The sequence below is a fragment of the Typopeltis vanoorti genome, chromosome 14, assembly GCF_054136105.1.
Source record: "Typopeltis vanoorti isolate ZY-2024b chromosome 14, IOZ_Tvanoo_1.0, whole genome shotgun sequence".
Classification (NCBI taxonomy): Eukaryota; Metazoa; Arthropoda; class Arachnida; order Uropygi; family Thelyphonidae; genus Typopeltis; species Typopeltis vanoorti.
In genome coordinates, this window is record NC_143562.1 from 57,221,590 (window position 1) to 57,245,000 (window position 23,411).

The 23,411-nt window shown below is 35.0% G+C and overlaps 1 protein-coding gene across 1 annotated transcript in view; it reads right to left on the minus strand.

The window, feature by feature from the left end:
- LOC150099504 (long-chain-fatty-acid--CoA ligase 1-like) overlaps positions 1-22,825 on the minus strand; it is a 360,710-nt gene extending 337,885 nt beyond the window's left edge. The window contains exon 1 of the mRNA XM_090403665.1: positions 22,539-22,825. The gene's annotated coding sequence lies outside the window, so the exon portion shown is untranslated. The remainder of the gene's footprint in view (positions 1-22,538) is intronic.
- Positions 22,826-23,411: the final 586 nt, after the last annotated feature.

A 23,411-nucleotide genomic window follows, 5' to 3' on the forward strand; every position in this document is an offset into this window, starting at 1 on the left:
TGTACATAAATTTTTAAATGGTCAGTAATTCATTATTCCGCTAATCAGACTTCGATCACACCTCTCACTTCCTGAATGATAACAAGAGCAAGTGTGAATTTCAAGACCAGAATTCGCCCCTGCAGCTGAAGAACTTTAACCTACAACAACAGAAATAGATTTTAGATCCAGATTATCTGGTATGAGATAATGGCCAATAAAACAAAATATAGTGTTGGTTGCTACTATAGACAAGGATGTGAATGCCATACATCAACAAATTAGCACTCAGTGTAAACCAAAAAATTTTCGTGAGAGGCTTCAACTATTTGTATATATAGTGGAAAGAGCACATGACAAGGTGGAAATGGAATTCACATAGTTACTAAGGAATAATTATCTGAAACATTATGTCAAGGAGGACACTTGGGGTGTACGAGTGTTGGATCTGGAACAGCAACAGAAGATGCTATCCATAACCACAGTAGCAATTCTGCCTCTGATTGGGAAAAGTGACCATCCAGTTATTGTTTCCAGGAGGTTGTTAAACATGTAGGATTCTCAGTCAAGAAAAGGTTTATATGGAACTATAAAGCTGGTGATTATGACAAGTTTAGGTAGTAGCTTGTAACAGCATTATGACCATAAGCTACAAGGAAAGTGCCAGTAGTATTCCAGAGAAACAATATCAGACTGCATATCCAGAATCATGAAGTGAAATGATTATGGCAAGACAGAGTGATGCAATGCATAAAGGTGGGTGGGGATAAGAATATGAATGACAATCAGTCAGAATCAGGTAAATGGTCAGATCAAAAGAGGTGTGCTATAGCCATTGCCGGTGCTAGGGTCTTTGCCGCCCGCATGCAATTTCTATCTAAGCACCCCTGTAATGATCCTGGCGTGTGTGGTTCTTTTACAATAATAAAAATTTAAATTATTTGAAATTTCTTAAATTTTGACAGAACAGTCACACGTTGGTTCGCGAAATGTAATGAACCGAGGGTGACTAGACAGGATAATCGTTAAAAACACGAATATTCAAAAAAATTCTCAAAAGTTAAAGCAAATTTTGATAAAGCCACTTCACTTTAATCATTGAAAATAATGACACAGGGATTATAGCCTTCTCATCAACCCGAATCGCTAACAAAATTAAAATGAATTTTAATTAAAGTTAAAATTTATTTGAGCTAAAGTTTAAAAAATTCTTGCATTTTACTACTTACTAAATTCTTAGTAACTTGTAAAAATTTTTATAAGTCGAACTATCTTTTAGGAAAATAAAAGAAACTCAAGATAGATGAGAAAATAAGAAAAGAATTCAGAAATAATTAGAACATTTAATATAAGTATTCAAAAAACAACATCTTTACAGAATAACAGAAAATAAATTAAATTACATAAATATGCTTGAAATTTTTTAAATTAAATTTTAAGGTTTTTGATTTCATATTCACATAATTAGAAATAATGGTCTTAACATCTAATTCCGCACATATATCATTTTCAATAGCTATTAATGCCAAACTAACAAGCCTTTTTTGTGACATACTTGTTCTTAAGTAGGTTTAAATAAATTTTCAACTTGTTGGAAAAGGAATGTTCACCACTCGCAACACTAACAGTTAAGGTTAATAGTATTCTTAAAGCAATTGAAAAGTTAGGGAAGGATAAATTATTGGACACAATAAAATTACGAATATCGAAAAGGTTTTGAATATTTAAATTATCCTTCTGAAAAATATCCCGGAAAGCACATAAATCATCATATAGTTCTATTGCATTTACTTCTTTATTGTCACCGTCCTTCAAGAGAATCTTTAAATCGTCACAATTTTTTTGTAAATCTTCATTATTAATTTGTAGTAATCTATACAAGAAATTGAAATTATCATATGTTTTTAGTTGTTCAAAACGTTCTATTAACGAACACATTGCAACGTCTAGAAGTGTATAAAACACATTCACTCTAAATTTATCTTCTGGTGATTGTGGCATTTTGTAATGATGCTCTTAGTCCAATTGTCATGTTTTCTTTCATCGTTGAACTTTCGTACCAGTTTTAAATTCTTGTTCTCCATCCACCTCTACACTCAGTTCTTATGCCGTTTTTAGAACTTCTTTAAAATTTGTATCTGATGATATTCTTGTAAGATATTTTTAAATTTTCGATAGATTCTAAAGCAAGTCTAATGTTCATATTTTTTGTCTTGAAGCATTTTACTCACAGAGTTTATTCTGTTAAATCATGCCAAGTTATAAGAAAGCAAATAAATTTGTAATCCTTTATTTTAGCACATAATGTTTGTGCTTCATGCCGACTTTCTTTATTAAAATTTTCATTATTTAAAATTTCAAAAAGTGCATCGTAAATTTCTCCTAATTGATATTATAGAGGGCGGATTGCATTAATTTTACTTTCCCATCATATTTCTGAAGACTGTTTCAATCTTAATTTTTTTACGAACTTTAAAAGGATTGCCCAACGTTTGTAAGAGAATGAAAAGAAATTGTATATTTCTTGAATAATTGCAAAGAAACTAATTGTATAGGCATTCACTTTGGCTGCATCATTAATGATTAAATTTAGAGTATGAGCAGCACATGGCACGTAAAAAGCTCGAGGATTTTTGTTCAAAAGCAAATTTTGGAGCACATATTTTTTCCCTTTCATATTTGCCCCATTATCATACCCTTGACCTCGCATGTCTTCAATGGGAATGTTCCATTTTTCCAGTTGTTCCATTATTGTTGCACATAAACCACATCCTGTGAAATCTGATATAGCTGCAAAACCTAAAACGTTTTCCCTGATCTTCACAATTCCATTGTCACAGGAAACAAAACGAATAATAATGGTCATTTGTTCTGTTTTACTTGCATCAGGTGTACAGTCTAAAATTATGGAATAATATTTAGATTTTCGAATTGATAATAAAATTGTATCCCTGATTGCATTACTTAAAATTTTCAATATTTCATTTTGATTGTCTTTACTCAAATAGTGTACTCTATTGTTTTTGTAAGGCTCTTTCAACATGATTTTCCATAACGGGATCAAACTTCGCAAACAATTCGACTAATTTTAAAAAATTGCCGTGATTCCTTTCAGATAATTTATCAGATAATTCGCGAAAAGCTAAATTTTGGCTACCAAGGAATTTTATAATTTCAATCAAGCATTCTAAAACACTCGTCCAATGTTTCTTTTCCATTTCATACACGCTTTGAGAATGGCAATCAATAGTAGTTTTGTTTTTTAAATTTTTATCAAGTTCCTTCCATTTTAAGGAATTTTTCATGTGAGTTAAACTAGTCTCATGTCTATGCAAAGTTGTACCTACATTTCTCCAATCGTTATAACCTTCTACAAGACTACTTGATTCAGTAGGTGCGAAAAGTTTGCAACAAAAGCAAAAAACGGCAAAAGGGATATATTATATTTTTCTTTTGAACAGGCCCCATTTCAATTAAAACAACTCTTAATTTTTCATCAATATTTCCCCATTCACCTGGATCTTCTAAATTTACAGAGAATTAACAATGTGTTAGTTTCGTGGTCAACTACAACTAAATCTTCTGTTTTTCACTTAAATCATGCGTCTTGTTATCTTGTTCAATAGTTGCAATAGTAGTTTCATGCAAACTGGATGATGTGCATGGTTCTTCAACTCTGATTTCTGATGTATCGAGTTGGTTACAATCTGCATCAGAATATTTTAACAAATTTATTAAGAGCCCCAGTTTGTTTCTTAATAGCTGCTTCTTTCGTAGCATGATGCTTACGATTTTGTGCACCTGATAACTTTTTTTTTTTTTAATTTTTGATTCCATTTCTGTTTTATACCCACAAGAAATTATTACACAACATGACACAGAGACGGAATAATGGTCTGCACTGTGCTACTGTCAGTAGCCTACTGAGATGTGTACCCTATGACTGGTTAACTAGCAACAAATGTTTTGTAAGAAAATTCGTTTCTGCGCATAAAACCGTTCACTGTTGACACTTTAGACAGACTGCAGTAGACAACATTCTGCAAGCAAGCAAGCAAGCATTTAGCCTGCTCTTGCTGCAAAATTATAAACAGCCGGCTGATCAAAGAGGCGGCAATATACAATTTTTTTTTATTATTCGGTGTATCCGGCCTTATTTATTTTAATATTGATCATTCTAAGAATTTTTTGTTTTTATGATAAAAATTTTGTTTCTTAAAAATCAACTTACGAACCGTGTCCCGGTGGTGGCGCCCCCTTCGTAGCGCCGCCTGCATGCACCGCATACCCACTTCTGCCGGCTCTGGCTATAGCATAGAGAGAGTACAGAGCAATGTTATATTTGTATATTAATATAAGGATTAATATAAATAAAGGGCTGAGTTTGTAGCATTGATCAAGTCGTACATATCCAAAAGATAATTGGTGTAAGTGAAACTTGGTTGTTTGTGGATGATATACTATTAGAACTAGAAATGGTGGGACATAAAAGTTTCCAAAAGAATAAGAAGGCGAAGAAAGGAGGGACAGGATTCTAGGATGTTATAGGCCAGGGAATGTGAAGAGCACTGATTGAAATGTTTAGACAGATTAGTTGGGCAAGTAAAAGGAAGGTGATCCTAATGGAAGATAGTATAGTAATAAGCAAAGTATTTGTTGAGTTTCTGCAGGATAATTATATTAAGCAACACAAGATTTTCAGGTGTTGGATTTGGAGATATCAAAGGATGTGGTTGGGAATGAGATATCAATCAACTATTTATGTGCTGGTTTAAACTCATTAGGTTTAAAAAATGAAAAACAGTACAGATGAATAATTAAACTGATCCTATATTTTGCCTCAGTCACTGAGACATCATCAGGGATACAATACCGAAGTTGTAAGAACATACAAAAATGCACAAAAACAATAAGTGAATACTGAATACAGATAGCACAGACATTAGATTTCTTCCTCCTCCATCCAAAACACAGCCAGCACCCCAGAAACAATTCATCATAGAAAAAGCCTGCCTTTTCTAAATGCTCTAATCACATATCTACCCAATGGCAATCGTTCTCAATTTATAGAAATCACACCTACACAGGTAGATACACACAAACAATACAGTTATCAAAACCCTATTCAGTTTCCAACCTCTGTTCTATCCAGGTTTCCCTTACAGCTGAACTCTCCTTTATTTGCTAGACCTTGTCCAATGGTTACAATGCCAAAAAAGACCAACAAACTCATAATTAGGTTGAATGGAATGAATACAGCACAGATAAATAATTAAACAAGTTGAATTGATCCTATATTTTGTCTCAGTCACATACATCAGGGATTATTATTATTATTCAGGCCTCCATATAGTCAAAAGACTCATTGTGGGAGGTCCTTCCTAAGAACATAAAGTCTGTCAAGACTCATCGAGGGGAGGTCTCCCTTAAGAAACACAAAGTCTATCATACCACTCCTTAAAAGCATTGACTGTTCTCGCTTTCACCACTCCATCAGGAAATGCATTCCATGGTTCAACCACCCTCCATGCAAAGAAACCACTTCTCACCCTCTTTCTCACACTTTCCTTTCATAACTTCCAGGGATGGCCCCTTGTCATGACTCCTTCCCACTGTTCAACCAAGCGAAAGAACTCCCCAGTGTCAACCCTGTAACCACCTCTCAACAGTTTAAAAGTCTCACTCATATCACCTCTCCTTCTTCTATCCACCAAGTTCTGCAGTCCACACTCCCTCAGCCAATCCTCGTAACCAACTTTGTACAGTCCTGACACCATCTTTGTTATCTGCCTTTGTACTCTTTCCACAGATAATTTATCCCCTTCAAATCCTGGGGACCAGATCTGAGAACAATAGTCTAAGTGTGGTCTGATCAGAGTCTTATACTACAACGGAATGATAACTATTTTATCTCTGCAGGTCTGTGTCCTTCTCATTATTGCAGCAATCCTCTGTGTTACTACCTTTGCAACATGTCCCCTTAATTTCAGGTTTCTATCAATCATCAATCCCAGATCTCGTCTCCACTACTTCCTCTAGTTTAACTCCTCCCATAGAGGATGCAGCATCCCATCGATGTGTCCCAAACCTCGAGGTCTTACATTTTGCTGCATTAAACTGAAACGCCCATTCATTTGCCCATCTATCTAGCTTATTCAAATCCTCTTGCAGGGCTACCACATCTGCACTATTACTAATAACACTTCCCAGCTTCGCATCATCCGCAAACAAATGAATATTCCCTTGCAATGTCACTGATATAAAGGTTAAACAATATAGGTCCTAGTACTGAGCCCTGTGGGACCCCACTTGTAACCCTCTGCCTCCTTGAAACTGCTCCACCATACACAACTCTCTGATACCTATCAGACAGCCAATCCTAAATCCAGTTGACCAATCTGACATCCAGACCCATGTGCTGCAACTTAAATATCCGCTTATGATGTGGCACCCTGTCAAATGCCTTTGCTAAGTCTAAGAAAATTGCAGTATATGCCTTTCCCTCATCTAATGTTCTTGTAACTTTATTATAAAAGGCTAGCATATTGCTAAAACAAGAGCGCCCTTTCACAAATCCATGTTGACTCTCACAGATAACATTACCCTCATCTGAATATAATATAAAATTGTAAAAAACACATAAAAAGGTACAATATGTTGGAAAAAATTCAGACAAAGCCTCATAAGTCCTATCAGGGAGATACCCTCTAGCCTTAGCTGTTGGGTGAGAGGCCTAAGAATTAAGCTTCCCAACATTTGGGAAACTTGCTGATATTCGGTTGGTGTTTTTAAATCTGCTGACGATTCTAAAAAAGTCTTCCAAGTTTGTATTTGTTGTGGTGAAGCATAGTATTTTTTTTTTTATGTGTTTATGTTCTTCTGCAGATCACCCAGTTTGACCATAATATAATAAAGTTGTAAGAACACAGAACTTTGTAAACACCTGAAACAGAGAGAGAGAGGGAAGAAGGGGGATCCTTAAGGAGGTGGATGAGGACGGTCAGATGAAGTTTGGAGAATGTGCAGAGATTATAATTTATTTCATTGTTTTTAGTTTTGACTATTTTTTTCTCAGGTACCTCAGATACCTGAGAAAAAAAAAGAATGTCATCATTGTTCATAGGGAACAATGATGAAATTCTAGTCTACATATTGAGAGAGATATGAGGAACAATTTGTTGATCTTTTTAGCATCGTAACCATTAGACAAGAAGGTCTGGTAAATAAGAGTTCAGCTCTAAGGGAAGCCTGGGTAAAATAGATACTTAATAACAGCATATTGTTGACAGTGGAGAGAAAGTTTGCATATATACCTGTGTGGGCAAGTTTATAGAAGTATTCAAGAATAGAAGTATTCACTTATTGTTTTGTTCATGTTTATTATTATTCAGGCCTCCATGGAGTTAAAAGACTCATCGTTGGAGGTCCTTCCTAAGAAACACAAAGTCTATCAAGACTCATGAAGGTTTATTTTCTTGATCCTGAGAATTAGTAATAACATTTTTGGTTCACAGATCAATTTTATTAACCCAACCAACCACTTTCGCCAAACTCCAACTGTTGGCATCTTCAGGGCACCCACACACAGGCTGAAACAATCCCACAACCATGTGCAACTACAAAACCGACAAGAATAACCGTAAAAAACCGACTAGAACAATTACAAACAAAACAGTATCGAACGTGTTTGTGTGTGTGTTTACAATTTTAACACTGTGTCCCTGATGATGTATCAGAAACAGGTGAAATACAAGATTCATTAAACTTTTATTTATCTGTGCTGTATTCATTCAATTAAACCTAATAATGAATGAGATATCAACCACATGCTTGTGAGAGTAATGAGGTACTGATTTGGAGGTAGTCAACAGACAAAAGTTATCAAGAAATTATATATGTGGAACTAAAAAAAGTAAGTGATTACGAGAGGCTCCATAGTCAACTAGCATCAATATAGTGGTTGAAGTTGTAGATGAAAAATGTTAGCAGTGCACTGGAAATGATAAGGTGGTATCTGACAAGCAATGCATAACTATACACTAACAATTAAGCAAATAAATAGACTAGGAGTAAGATAGATGAACAGTGAAATCAAGCAGGCAGTGTATCAAAAGAAATTGCTATGGAAGTGGTACAACAGTTTGTAGTGAACAAATGCATGAAGAATCATAAATTGAAAGCCAGAAAAGTGACAAGCATGGTTAAAAAAGTGATAAAACAAATTGTGGTGGTGGAATACAGTATCATGATAAAAACAATGTTCTTGCTAAATTAAGAAACTTATAGAACAGAAATGTACTTGGAGTTGGTTGAGGTGCACACATAATTCATAGCAATAATTCATAACTACAGCTTCTATTTCAATTATATTGCAGCCAAACAAGCTGCAATATAATTGAAACAGAAGCTGTAGTTGTCGAAATTTACCAGTACACATATTTTCATATACAGTATTGATTCAGGGACTCCATGGAGTCACAAGACACAGTCTATCATGCCATTCCTTGAACTCATTCACTGTTCATGCTCTCACCCCTATCAGAATGCATTTTCACAATTCAATCTCACTCCATGCAAAGAAACCACTCCTCATGACTTCCTTTCACAACTTCCAGGGATTGCCCCTGTCCTTGCTCCTTCACCTTGTTCCAAACTAAAGAACTACCCAGTGTCAACCAACTACCTCTCAACAGTTTAAATTTTTCAATCATATCAACCTCTCCTATCTAACAAAAACTTTGCAGTCCACATTCTCTTAATCTATCCTCTTAACTAATATTGTACAGTCCTGATATCATCTTTGATATCCACCTCAGCACTCTTTCCAAGGTTAATTTATCCCTTTCAAACCAAAATCAAGTCTAATCAGGGCTTTATACAAATAGAATGACAACTTTTATCTCTGCTGGTCTGCATCCTTCTCAATATTGCAGCAATCCTCTGGGTTACCTTCACCATCTTTGCAATAAGTGATTTCTATCAATTGTCCCCAAGATCTCTTACCTCCCCCACTTCCTCCAAAGGATGCAGCCTCTCATCTATATATTCCGAACTTAAAGACTTTACATTTAGCTGAATTAAACTGATATCCAGTTCTTTCAAATCCTGATAAGCATGTTGAATTTTTTTTTTTTTTTACCAAAATATGAATGTAATAATAAAAAAAAATAATAAATAAGTACCACTGGGTTTATAGGTCATAATTATTTAATAAACCTACTGGTTTCGCCACTTAAGCTAATGGCTTAATCTGGGTTAGGATGAACACACCAAGATATAACAAGCGTTAAATATGAATCATTACACAACTAAAAACATCGAATGTGTAGGAACCATTACACAAAAATACAAGTAAAACAGAAACACGTGGAGCGTGGAAGCTGGCACATAGTCATTGTTCAGCAGGTGTGCCAGATTTGCAAAAAAATTAAAGTCTGACGTGTTTAAAGATCTGATAAGTGACTTCTAAAATGTCATAAAATCATTCCTTGGTTTCTGTTGAGAGTGCTTTGCAAGTGGATTGCCATCATAGCCTCTTTCATGTTGCAGGCTCCAAAGTTGTCTTCTATGTACGGCATGGAGCTCTTATCCCACTCAATGTTGTGGCGAGTATGAGAGAAACGAAATGCCAGACCTGAGCTGCCTTCTCTGTTGTTACTGACGTCTCCAATATGCTCCTTTTGTCGTATTTCTAAACTTCTTAACACAAGAACATGGAATATTGTAAACTCCAGGGTGTTTGCTGAAAGGGTTGTGGTCCTTGGGCAAGCGTAACAGATTTTGTACAGTCATAATAGGTTTGATGTCATGAGATTTGCAATTTTTAGCAAAAGTTTGCCAACAAAAAAGGATGGAAACCAAGGCTCTGTAATGAATCATGGATCTGTTGTAGAGAGGGATTAGAGAATAGTATTCTTTGTGCCATTTCTTTTTTTTTTTTAGGATATCCACTGCTGATCAATAGAATGCAATTCTTCTGTTAGTGTTCCTTCATCTCTTATAATAGATGATCGCACTCTTTTTCGGCATATATACAGTACCTGATTTTGTGAAATATGGTGTAATGTTCTAATTAAATATAAATTAAAGATACCAAGAAATTATATTCTTGGATAAAGGATTTATCTGGGGGAAAACTCGTATAAAGAAGCTAATGACTTCATATCACTTGCCTTAGTATCCCATAATGCAAAGCACACCTCCTTGTGGAGTTGTTTAATTGTTGAAACCCTTCCCATAATGCTATGCATTATGGGAAGGGCTTAACCTTAGTATCACCTCTGGGTCTGGGTCCCACTGATGAGACTTCAATGAAGGTCGAAACTGGTCTGGACAGCAACCCTTCCCCATAATGCATAGCATTATACATGTCCACAAGGAGATGTGTTTTGCATCATGGGATACTAAGGCAAGTGATGTTAAGTCATTAGCTTCTTTATACGAGTTGCCCCAGTCCTGAAAATAGTTCAGATGCAAATTTGTTTGCTTACACTTGGATAAAGGATTAAGCCAAGAATACAATTTCTTGGTATCTTTAATTTATAGCATAACCAAGTGGAAAAACTTAACATTCTAATTATGAAAAAAGCAGACTGAAGCATTTCTCTTGGTTTGTACCATAAGCCAACTAATACAGATCATTATCTCTCTCATTAGCCACATTTATTGCATATTACATCCTTAGGGATGAAGAAATGGTGAAGAGGATCCAGTAGAAAATAACCAGTATGGTGACAGGCTCCTGACAAGAACAGATTGAAGATTTAAAAAAAGCGATAGATGGAAAAGAGGGAGTATGATAAACAGATGCATTACTAAAAAAAAAAAAGAGTTTTATAGTGCCGATGCAAAATAATTGAATAATAAAGAAAGAATAAGTGGTAACTTCTGGTTGTGTATGAATATTTAGCAAGAGATTGGAATGGGTTATCAGAACGAACAAGTTCAAGGAATAAGTATGACAGATATTGTGCTAATAATAGTGTGAACTTCTCATGATGGGTCTTTGATTCTAGAATTATCCATGCACGACTTATTTTTAAATAGTATTAACAACACTAAACAATTTTATCAAAAGATATTTTATTAACTGCTTATATCTCGCTGAATTTCAAATCGGCAAATACACATGAACACAACATTACCATTTCTATGTCAGAGGTGCATCAGAAAAAGATGTTGAAAGTTTATTTTTCACTTGGTTAGATTATAATAAATTTAGTTTAATCCTTTATCCAAGTGTGAGCAAACAAAAGTTTGCACCTGAAAATATCTTCAGGACTGGGATAAGGCAGTACAACACCGGGCAACTCGCAGCAAAGGTGGACCAAGCTAACATCACTGCTATCTCAGTATCTCCCATAATGCAAAACATCTCCTTGCGGATATGTATAATGTTATGCATTAAGGGAAGGGCCACTACCCAGACTAGTTTTGACCTTTATTGGGGTCTCTTCAGTGGGAGCCACGCCCAGAGTTGGAGATACCAGGCAGAAGCAATGGCGAGGTTATCTTTACCTATAGGAGTTGCCAAACGGTGTGCCACCTTTTTATTAAATTACTCTGGATTTAGAGAAAGATGTTGAAAGTTTATTTTTCACTTGGTTAGATTATAATAAATTTAGTTTAATCCTTTATCCAAGTGTGAGCAAACAAAAGTTTGCACCTGAAAATATCTTCAGGACTGGGATAAGGCAGTACAACACCGGGCAACTCGCAGCAAAGGTGGACCAAGCTAACATCACTGCTATCTCAGTATCTCCCATAATGCAAAACATCTCCTTGCGGATATGTATAATGTTATGCATTAAGGGAAGGGCCACTACCCAGACTAGTTTTGACCTTTATTGGGGTCTCTTCAGTGGGAGCCACGCCCAGAGTTGGAGATACCAGGCAGAAGCAATGGCGAGGTTATCTTTACCTATAGGAGTTGCCAAACGGTGTGCCACCTTTTTATTAAATTACTCTGGATTTAGAGAAAGATGTTGAAAGTTTATTTTTCACTTGGTTAGACTATAATAAATTTAGTTTAATCCTTTATCCAAGTGTGAGCAAATAAAGTTTGCACCTGAAAATATCTTCAGGACTTGGGTCAGGTAGTACAACACTGGGCAACTCATAGCAAAGGTGGACCAAGCTAACATCATTGCTATCTTAGTATCTCCCATAATGCAAAACGCATCTCTAAATCCAGAGTAATTTAATAAAGAGGTGACACCTTTTGGCAACTCCTATAGGTAAAGATGACCTCGCCATTGCTTCTGCCTGGTATCTCACTTCTGAGCCTGGCTCCCACTGAAGAGATCCCAATAAAGGTCGAAACTAGTCTGGGTAGTGGCCCTTCCCTTAATGCATAACATTACATATCCGCAAGAAGATGTGTTTCGCATTATGGGAGATACTGAGATAGCAGTGATGTTAGCTTGGTCCACCTTTGCTACGAGTTTCCCGGTGTTGTACTACCTGACCCCAGTCCTGAAGATATTTTCAGGTGCAAACTTTGTTTGCTCACACTTGGATAAAGGATTAAACTAAATTTATTATAGTACATCAGAAAAGATAGCCAAAGTACTGATGAAACATGGCTTTTATGCCACATTCAAACCTAATGTTAAACTAGCAACTGATCCACTCGCCTAAGAATAAACTTCACCTTCTAACACACCCTGGAGTGTACGGAGTTCCCGGTGACTTGACCTACTATGGGCAAACAGGAAGATCAGTCAACATCTGCCTGGAAGAACATAAAAAACACATTCAGTACTATTACTATGGTAAGTCAGGGCTGGCATACCATGCTTTGGGCACCCCATCACACAGGACTAGGTGAAAAAAATGAATGTGCTATTTAGAAGTCTTTACATATCTAAAAGATTATTTTTTGAGTCAGCCATGGCATTTAAGAATTCTTCTAACTTGAACAAATATGGTTGCATTAATTTGCCAAAATTTTGAGAGACTTATCTTAAGAGCAACTCCCACATAGCTGTAATGTTTTTTTTTTTTTTTAACAACATTACATGGTGCCAAAATAGGACTTCAGTTATTTTGTCCATTGCAATTGTATTGTTTCACTTACTGTCATGAATACAAGCTGTGTTGTACTCTGATGATGCTAACTTGAAATTCAGCAAAATATAAGCAGTTAATAAAACATCTTTTGATAAAATTGTTTGGTGTTAATACCGTTAAAAATATATCATGAATAACAGTAAACACCTAAGCTTATCTGTTAGAGTTATCCAAGTAATAATTCCACTATTCTCCACATCAAAATCAACTCTTTACTTTCCTTTTAACCATCCCATTTACACTACTACTAGGAATGGCCTCGTTGTTCTTCCTCTCCCATCCTCTGCTCTTTTTTTTCTGTATTATACAGACTGAAAAAAACAGTACAATAAAAATGCTGTGAACAACATGAAATTTTGTTCACAGCATACATTGCAAGGGGATCACATAGTAAAGATATTTTAATGCCTGCCACAACTTCAAAATATGCAACATAACAGGTTATAATATCTTGTACAGAATTTTTTTTTTTTTTTGCTCACTTTTGCAATATTTCCCTTCAGTTTCAACTCTGAATGCTACCAACTCCAAATCTAGCCTTTAAATTCTTGCAGTGCTGTCAAATCAATGCAAACATAACTAAACCTTTCCAGGCCAAAGTGCAAACTTAGTTGAAACCAGACTGAACTGTGGTTCAAGTGCATAGTTGTCAATGAGTGCAATTCATTACATTTATATTTGATAAGAAATTGGCATGCAAAGAATCTTCATATATATATATATAGATAACATAGTGCAGTTGACTTTGCAAATTGCCATGCATCCCATAAATTCTGTCAATTATAAACATATACTTCAAACTACAACTCAGAAAATGTGTGCAATAAAAATACTCCTTGCAGAGGCTTCATTTACACCTCTAATATCTCTAGATGTACAATATACCGCACTTTTTTTTTTTTTTTTTTTTTTTTTGATCATCCATCTTAGGAACAGTAGACCAAAAAATACCAACTGCATCTTTCATAAGTAGGTTCCCTTCAAACCTCTAAGTGTGACTCTTGAATATGCTCTATCATATCTGTAGAAGTTCAAGCATCCTGAAGCCTGGTTGGTTTCTCAACATTAATCAGTTTAAAAAAAATTGACAAACGTTTTGCTCAACTGTCACCATCTTGACAACTATATGCACACAAAACTGAGTAAGCAAACCACCATCTCAGGTTAGATAATAATTTTATTTGAAATATATATATTTGCATTTAAATAGTGGCATTAGTTCATGAATTCTCTATAACAAAATGGGATAATGATAGCTCAAGCTAGAAATATGCAAAGCTTCCTGATTTCCAACATTTCTCCCTCAAAAAGAGCATAAAAGATGCATAAACATCCAAATGTATTTATTTTCTGTGGATCTCCACAGAAATAAGAGTATCATAATTAGATCTACTTCATTTATCACCATATCTGAGCATTGTATATGGCAGTTATGGATTTGAAACAGCTAATTCTACATAGGATGGCTATATGCTTTACCCGAAAGTAAAATACAACAATTATATGCAAATTTAAAATCTGTGCGATGACTCAAGCAAGCGAGTACTCAGCATTGGTGCTATCTTTAGACTAGTATACATGTCTCACTTGAGAACCTTACTCTGTTTTGATTGAAAAAAAAAAAAAAAAAAAGACCTAAAATGTTTTGACAAAGATTTGTGAACAGTCAAAAGTAGCAAAAATAAAAAAAAAATAATTGCAATGTTTTTTTTTTTAAATAACGAAACCTGTGGTGAGATCATAATTAAAAGAAACACACATATTAACCACAGTGAAAATTATTTAATTGTAAATATTTCATCCTAAGTATCTTAGGACATCATCAGTACAGTAGTTTAAACAATAATAGGAATAACATACAGTTAGGGCGCATGATTACAATAGAATCTCATTAAACGTGCGTAATGTGTTACAGAAGTATAAAAAAAAATAATAATTATTATTTTACACAATTTTGTTATTATTATTATGTGACACCTCCAGGGAGTCCAAAGACTCATCGAGGGAGAGTGTGCCAGCAGCATCAAACGTTTGATTCCCGTCCAACTACTAACTGCACTCAAACTTGCTTAAGCCATTAGTAGCAGAGGCTCTACCAATCGACCAACCTTTTTGTATGACAATTTCCCATACTTTAGGAATAGTAAGAATGTCGTTGCGGTTTAAATTTGGCCTGTGTAGTAGGGCTTCAGAACTTTATATAAACATAATCGTTTATATAAAGATCTATGTAAAAGTTTAGACTTTTCCCAATGGATCCTATGGCTTGGATTTTCGATTCCGTGTTGAGAGAAGCCAGATTCTGTTCAGAAACGCATCTCGGAACATCAAGACCACATTCGTCTTTTTAAACCGCAGAAATCTGGCTTCTCTCAACATGGAATTGAAAATCCAAGCCATAGGATCCATTGGGAAAAGTCTAAACTTTTACATAGATCTTTATATAAACATGAACGTTTATATAAAGAAAGGTCTGAAGCCCTACTACACAGACCAAATTTAAACCGCAATGATGTTCTTACTATTCTTAAAGTATGGGAAATTGTCATACAAAATTGTGTTAAATAATTTTTTTTTTTTTTTTTTTTTTTACTTCTGTAACACGTTACGCACGTTTAATGAGATTCAATTGTAATCATGCACCCTAACTGTATGTTATTCCTATTATTGTTTAAACTACTGTACTGATGATGTCCTAAGATACTTAGGATGAAATATTTACAATTAAATAATTTTCACTGTGGTTAATACATGTGTTTCTTTTAATAATGTTTATTGTGTTACTGATATGCAGTATGGACATTCCAAATGTTGACTTACTTTTAATTAAGAATTATCATCATCATCATCATCATCAAATTCCTGCCATGTACCCTCAAGGGGTGTACAGGATATGACAGTACTACATGAAAAAATTACATCATTACTAACTTCCTATCTACAATTTTCCTCCAAATCAGTCTGTTACTTGTCAAGACTCCAACATTATCAGATCTTATATTTCTATCGTCTAAGGCACTTTGTACCGTATCAATCCACCTATATCTTGGTCTTCCTCTGGGTCGTTTTCCTGCCAACCTGGCAGAGAACACTTGTTTTGCTAATCTTTCCTCTCCCATTCTATTTAAGTGACCATACCATCTGAGATTAGCTCTGCTAACGCATTCCTGGATGCTGACAATGTCAAGTTCTTTCCTAATATCCTCATTTTTAATATGATATTGCCATTGATGCCATCTGTTCACGCCTCTAATCTTTCTCAGGACTCTCATATCTGCTGTCTCTAGTCTTTGGTCAAGTGTTTTACTTCTGACCCAGCTCTCAGATCCATAAGTTAAAATTGGTTTGAACACAGTCTTGTATACAGCTAATTTAGTGTTCCGACTAATTTCTTTCTTATTCCATATGAATTTATTCAATTGACTTCCCACGATACCAGCTTTGCTGATTCTGTTGTCTATTTCTATATTTAGTTTACCATCTTCAGTAAAAATTGTGCCTAAGTAGCTGAAATGTTTTACTTGTTCCACAGGTTCTCCATTCACAACACAGTTGACATTTTCAGTGATTCTGCCTATTTTCATTGTCTTTGTCTTTTTATTGCTGACCTTCATACCATATCTATTACAACAGCTATTCAATTTAGTCAGAGAATCTTGCAGACTTGTAGCGGATTTATTTAGAAGTATAACATCATCCGCATAAAGCAAAGAGCTGACATTAACATCTCCAATTTTGATATCAGGTTTAATACCACATTCCTTCATAATGTGATCCATATAGATAATGAATAACAGAGGGGATAATGTACATCCTTGTCTCACACCAGATTTAACATTAAACCATCTTCCTGTACTTCCTTCAATTCTAACTGCTGACTCACAACTCAAATAAAGACTAAGTATTGCTTGATATAATGCCCCATTGACACCATATAACTGCAGCGTATTGAATAGCTTCTCTCTTGGCACCTTGTCATATGCCTTTTCCAAATCGACAAAACTTAAATATAGATCTTTGTTATATTCCCATGCTTTCTCGACTATTTGTCGTAAAGTGAAGATCTGATCCTGACAGCCTCTATTTGGCCTGAATCCAGCTTGTTCTTCACCAAGCTTTTCTTCCACAATTCTTCTCAACCGTTTCTCAAGTATACTTGCATAGATCTTGCCAGGAACACCCAGTAGGGAAATACCTCTGTAATTCTCACATTCAGTTTTATTTCCCTTTTTATATATGGGTACTATGAGAGCTCTGTTTCTTTTAATAATGTTTATTGTGTTACTGATATGCAGTATGGACATTCCAAATGTTGACTTACTTTTAATTAAGAATTATTAGTATTACAAATGTGATTACATTGAGTTCATTAATATAGTGTAGTTTTCAGGAGAAATTACTGAACGTATCTAGCGGAACATTTATAACAATTTTATTGCTATTTAGCCTATTTTTGTTTAGGAGTGCCCCTTTTTATAATGTCATTGGCTTTTTACTCAGTTTTAGAGCATTTTTGAAGTTTGACATAGATAAATATATGAAGAACATAAGAGAAATATTTCTGGGAATTTTAACAGAAATAAAACCGATTTATGACAATTTCAAAAGAGTGTAGATGGAAATGAATATAATGCACTATGCATCAGTGAATCACCAAGATTAAGCAACCTAGAGCAAAACTAAAAATATTTAATTTAAGATACAAGTTTCTTGTATAAAGTTTTTCTTTTGGATCAAAATAGCTTACTTACTTGACAATTCATGTTTTGCAACTAGCTATTTGTAAACTAAGAACCGGTGAACACTATAAATGTACTCTTTCTTGTAAGTAGCAAGATTTTTCTCCTTAAAACTGTGGTTTTTCATTCCATGCATAGGCAAATCAGTCAGAGAATACATGCAAATAAACAAATATACAATTAGCAGGCAGTAAACTATGCAATGAGCCTCTGCAGCTCTGCTGTTATAGACAAGTCCTTTGGTTGGAGAGAACCAGGTTCAAATCCCATCTACAATGGGAGGAACCTTTATCAGGTCTTTTCAATCACATGGTGAGCTAGCCAGTCTTCATACAGAGGTAGGGAACTTCCTCCAGAAACTGGTTTTTCATCCCTCAGAACAGGCAAACCGGCCCTGAGAACATGAAGTACAGCCAAAAAAATACTTATCATTACAGGATGCAGCAGTATGCTACATCCTGTAAGGATAAGTTTTTTTTTTTTAATTACAGGATGCAGCACAGGAGTGAGTGTCAGTTGCATTAATTTGTTGTGACCCCTAACAAGAGCCTCTCCCCATCTTAAGGGATGGATGTGTACAGATGGTAAATGATGTGGATGGTGTAGTGCCCTCCTGCAATGACTTTAACTTCACTGAACTGAATCATGATAATCAACATTATGAAATCTATTAGAACATCTACTAGTCACCTATAGCTCAGTAAAAATAAGTATGAAGTTATTCAAAATTAAGTGGATATTGAATACCACATTATTTCTTAGCCGAATAAGAAACTCAAAGATAGGAAATCTAATCTAAGTGTTTCATGCCGAATACAGAAACTATATAAAGATCAGTGAGTCCAAGCATAAGCCAACACCTGGTAGTGCAATGCTAGGGCGACTTGTAGTAAGGTGGAGTAAGCTCCGATCACTGTTCTTAGTATTTTCCCATAATGAAACCACAACTCCTAGGAGATGTATTACTGTTCTACATTATGAGAGAAGGTCACTACCCAGACTGGTTTCGACCTTTTTTGAGGTCTCATCAGTGAGTAGGTAGACCTAGATATAATAAATTTAGTTTAATCCTTTATCCAAGTGTAAGCAAACAAAGTTTGCACCTGAAAATATCCTCAGGACTGGGGTAAGGTAGTGCAACACCAAGCAACTCCGAGCAAAGGTGGACCAAGCTCTCATCACTCCTTGTCTCAGTATCTCCCATAATGCAAAGCACATCTCCTTGCAGACATGTATACTGCTATGCATATTAAGGGAAGCCTGGTGTTGCACTACCTTACTCGAGTTCTGAAGATATTTTCAGGCGCAAAACTTTGTTCGCTTACACTTGGATAAAGGATTAAACTAAATTTATTATAGTCTAACCAAGTGAAAAATAAACTTCCAACATCTTTCTATTGTCTTTCCAATATCTCGGGATCGTTTAATTTTTTAGAGAGGTCTTTACTTAAATACACCTCAATAAAGGTTGAAAACGGTCTGGGTAGTGGCCCTTCCCTTAATGCATAGCAGCATACATGTCTGCAAGATGTGATTTGCATTATGAGAGATACTGAGACAAGCAGTGATGAGAGCTTGGTCCACCTTTGCTCGGAGTTGCACTACCTTACTCCAGTTCTGAAGATATTTTCAGGCACAAACCTTGTTTGCTTACACTTGGATAAAGGATTAAACTAAATTTATTATAGTCTAACCAAGTGAAAAATAGTATTACATCTAGGTGTTGGAAGTTTAAGGTTTCAAGGGTCAGAACTTATATCTTTACTGTACGAGTTGCCAAAAAAGGTGCACAAATACAATTACTAAAATCAGAGCCAACAGGCTTCACTGCGGCGAAGTAAAATTATTCAAAATAATTTTGAATAATTTTACTTTGCCGAAGTGAAGCCTGTTGGCTCTGATTTCAGTAAGCATGAAGTGACTATGAAGGATAATAATAATAATGAGGGATTAAGTATATATATTTTATGACTGTAGATCGGTGCTGTTCTGAGCGATGAAAAACCTGAGTTTCTCAGTGAAAAAATCCTCTACCTCCATATAAGACCAGCTAACTCACCTTTATTCAAAAGAAACCAGATAAAGGTTCCTCAGGATCATAGACGGGAATCAAACTTTGGTCTTTCTGACCAAAAGGCTTCATCTATACCAAGTAAGCTATGGAAGCTCTATATGAAGGGATGATCACTTCACAAGCAAGTCTTTTTCAGAACTTATTCGGTCTTCAAAAGAAACTTAGTTGAACCTCTAAGATTTTTTGCTTCATGTACCAACTTCTTCCTCTCTGTCTTGAGCTCTTTCATTCCAGTTCTGGATTCCCAAATATTAGCTTCATCTGAAATACTGTTTACATATTTTCAAACTTATTTCACTGTAGCTGGCCATCTAATTTAAGAGCTTTATCCCAATTCAAACCAAAAAATAAGCAGTCAATTAACTATTATTCTCCTACACACTATACTTTTTGCTCTATAACAGTAATGCTTTAACCAACATTTTTATTTTGTTTTAAAATATTATTACATTTCAATGAGTTAGTATTATGGCCTTCTGTTAGCCTATATGATATGACTTCTACTAATCGGTTCTGTGCCTCTATGTACTAATATAAAAATGCCCGCACATTTGTATTTGAAGCTAAAACTCCATATAATCGCAATTAAATTGGTTAATGATAAAATAACAAAAATGCTTTTGTTAAATCTGTTTCATTCCAGCCTGGTTGGCCGACTGGTTAGCATATCTGCTCTCCAGCCAAAGAAAGCTGCAGATTCGAATCCAGCCGTGGGCATGGATGTTTGCAATTGTCTGTGGAAATACTAGTGGTGGTCGGCAGTAGATGGCGTTGGTGTAATAGTGGTCAGTTAGATGATTGAGTGGTGGAGACAGAGCTGTAGATTAGGTGCCCTCCCTGAGTCTTTGGACTCCCTGGAAGTGTCAAATAATAATAATAATAATAATAATTCTGTTTTAAAATCAGCCAACATTACTATGATTATTTGAAATTGGGTAAAAACTAGATTCCACAAACTGGAACCTGATTCACTGCAAAGTGAATCCAAGAAATAAAATAAAAATAAATAAATAAATAAAAACTGCATAATCAGCAGTACACGTTTCTATAAAAAAAAAAATAATAAGGTAGTTAATGGCTGGTTGCTTTGTCTTCCCCCCCCCCCGTCACCATATAAGCGAAGCGATAATGGCCACCGTAACCCGAATTAATATATTCGATCAGTACATTGATTTTTGAACACAAAAGAAGTCGCTGAAATGATCTTATAATTTTAGATCTAAATTCAAGCTCTCTCTCTCTCTCACACATGCTCTTCCCCCTCCCTCCCTCCCACAAAAAGAGGCTTTTAATATGTTTCTGAGGGATTTCATTGAGACCTAAGCGAGTAACTTCCTAACCGCCCATCGCCAACACTAGTTATATTTATGCGCCGTTTGAAACAAAAGGGAATACAAATTAATGCAAAAGTTTCCACCACTGTACAGTAACCACATTAATCTTGTAAGTTTCGTTAATTCTAGCTAAAATTATTTAAAACAGATTCATGAAACAAAAACATAGTATTAGATTGTCTGACTATTACCCGCAGTTGTCATGCAATATTTCTCAGATATTTTATATTTAAAATTTTATTCGTATACAACAACCCTGTATCAAACTGAACGACCAAGAGCAAAACTAGCAAATAAACAATAATAATAGACATAAATGTTCAGATTTATTATTTTTATTTATTTTCATTCCTCCTTTTATAAGTTTCGAAAATCGCACCACGACGCTGTCGATGACATCTTACCTACCTTGTTGGCTAAATTTACTAAGCTAGTTTTCAAACACAAAAGACGCAAGCAACGTGTACTGTCAAAATGAGTGCAAAAAGAAACAAGGCTAAACGTGAGTTACGGCAGTATTTTTTCGTAGTGGATTAATTTGTATATAAAAAAAGTCATCCGTATTGCAATATAAATAAATGCAAATTACGAATCTATCTCTTCTCCCCCCCCCCACCCACCAGCCTTTAACAATACACATACAACGCACGCCGAATGCGAGTTGCATGTGTATTGAATTTGAACAGTGTTAGGTTTTCAGTTCTTTTTTGGTATAAATGCGAGTAGGGGATTTCACCTCTTCCGGGCATTCCCCCCCCCATATATTTGAATATTTTTTAACCGCTGGAATTAGCATGTCATCATAACACATGGAATGATATCAGCAACATTTACTGCTCATATGTTATTAAATAATTCCATTTCACCTGTCGACAGTGACAGAGGGGGGAAAAAAAAATCAGGATCTAAGAATCCAGTTATCTAACTCTCAGCTTTCCAACTTTTCGAGGGCGGGAGGCATCTAGAATAATCTAATGCTGATTATTCATAATTCCAACCGAAAGATTAGACAATCTTTCGGGCAAATCATTACCCCCAACCCACTATGTTTTTACAATAGAAGAAAGAAAAATTATGAACTGTAGTCGTTCACGTCCTTTAATCAGTAATAATGTATGTATACTCATTAATATACAACATTAGCGCAAATCTTCGTCTTTCTCTGTATTTGAGAAGATACTAAACGGGTAGATTAGTATAAATAAACAACAAAAAAAAAAAAAAATCGCATCGTACGCTCTGACGTATCACTTGGAACGATATACAACTGGGACAAGTATTTTAAAGATTGTAAACATAAAATAGCAATTCATATCGGAGAACTAAACCAAGAGTGCTTACCCTTTATAGCAAATCCAAATGCGTTCAGCTTTAACTAGAGTTATTATATATGACAGCCCAAACACTTATAATACAGTCGTTGTTCTACAGTTCGAAACAGGAGATTGAGTAAATCTTGTGATGCTGACGACTGACAAACATTTCACACGTCACCTTATGATCGTGCAAAAACGCCACTTGATTACAACAGCAAATGATGAATTCTCCACCATAATACAAATGGAAACTGTGGAAAGATTACTTGCCGGCTTCCTCCTTTTGTCACGCTGTTCACCCATTCATATAAAAGAGTCAGCTGTGGCGCCGCATAACACCGTGCCGCACTGCTGGTCGGAATGCTTTCTGTACAAAGAAACTAAAACGGAAAATAATCGTTTACATCATTTATCATAACTAAATAAATAAATAACAACTGCAAATTAAGTTTTTATAAAAATTTCAAACCTTCCAAATTGGTCATTTCGCAACTCGGAAAATGAAAGAAAGAAAGAATGGAATCGTTACGCAATATTTGCTTTATTGGTGTAATAATATTCCAGCCAGCTTCACACAAGTGAGTAATTTAATGGTAATTTAAAATAAAGATATAAGAAGCACGATACTAATGAAATATATTCTTTATAGATGAGAATACTCTTTACATCAAATTAAGGCAATAACAATTCTATTACAATTACCACAATATATATATATATATATATATATATATATATATATATATATATATATATATATATATATATATATTAAAGATACCAAGTAATTTTAAACCTGGTTTTATATATATATATATATAATATTGGTATCTTTAACATATATATATATATATGATATATATGTTAAAGATACCAAGTAATTTTAAACCTGGTTTTA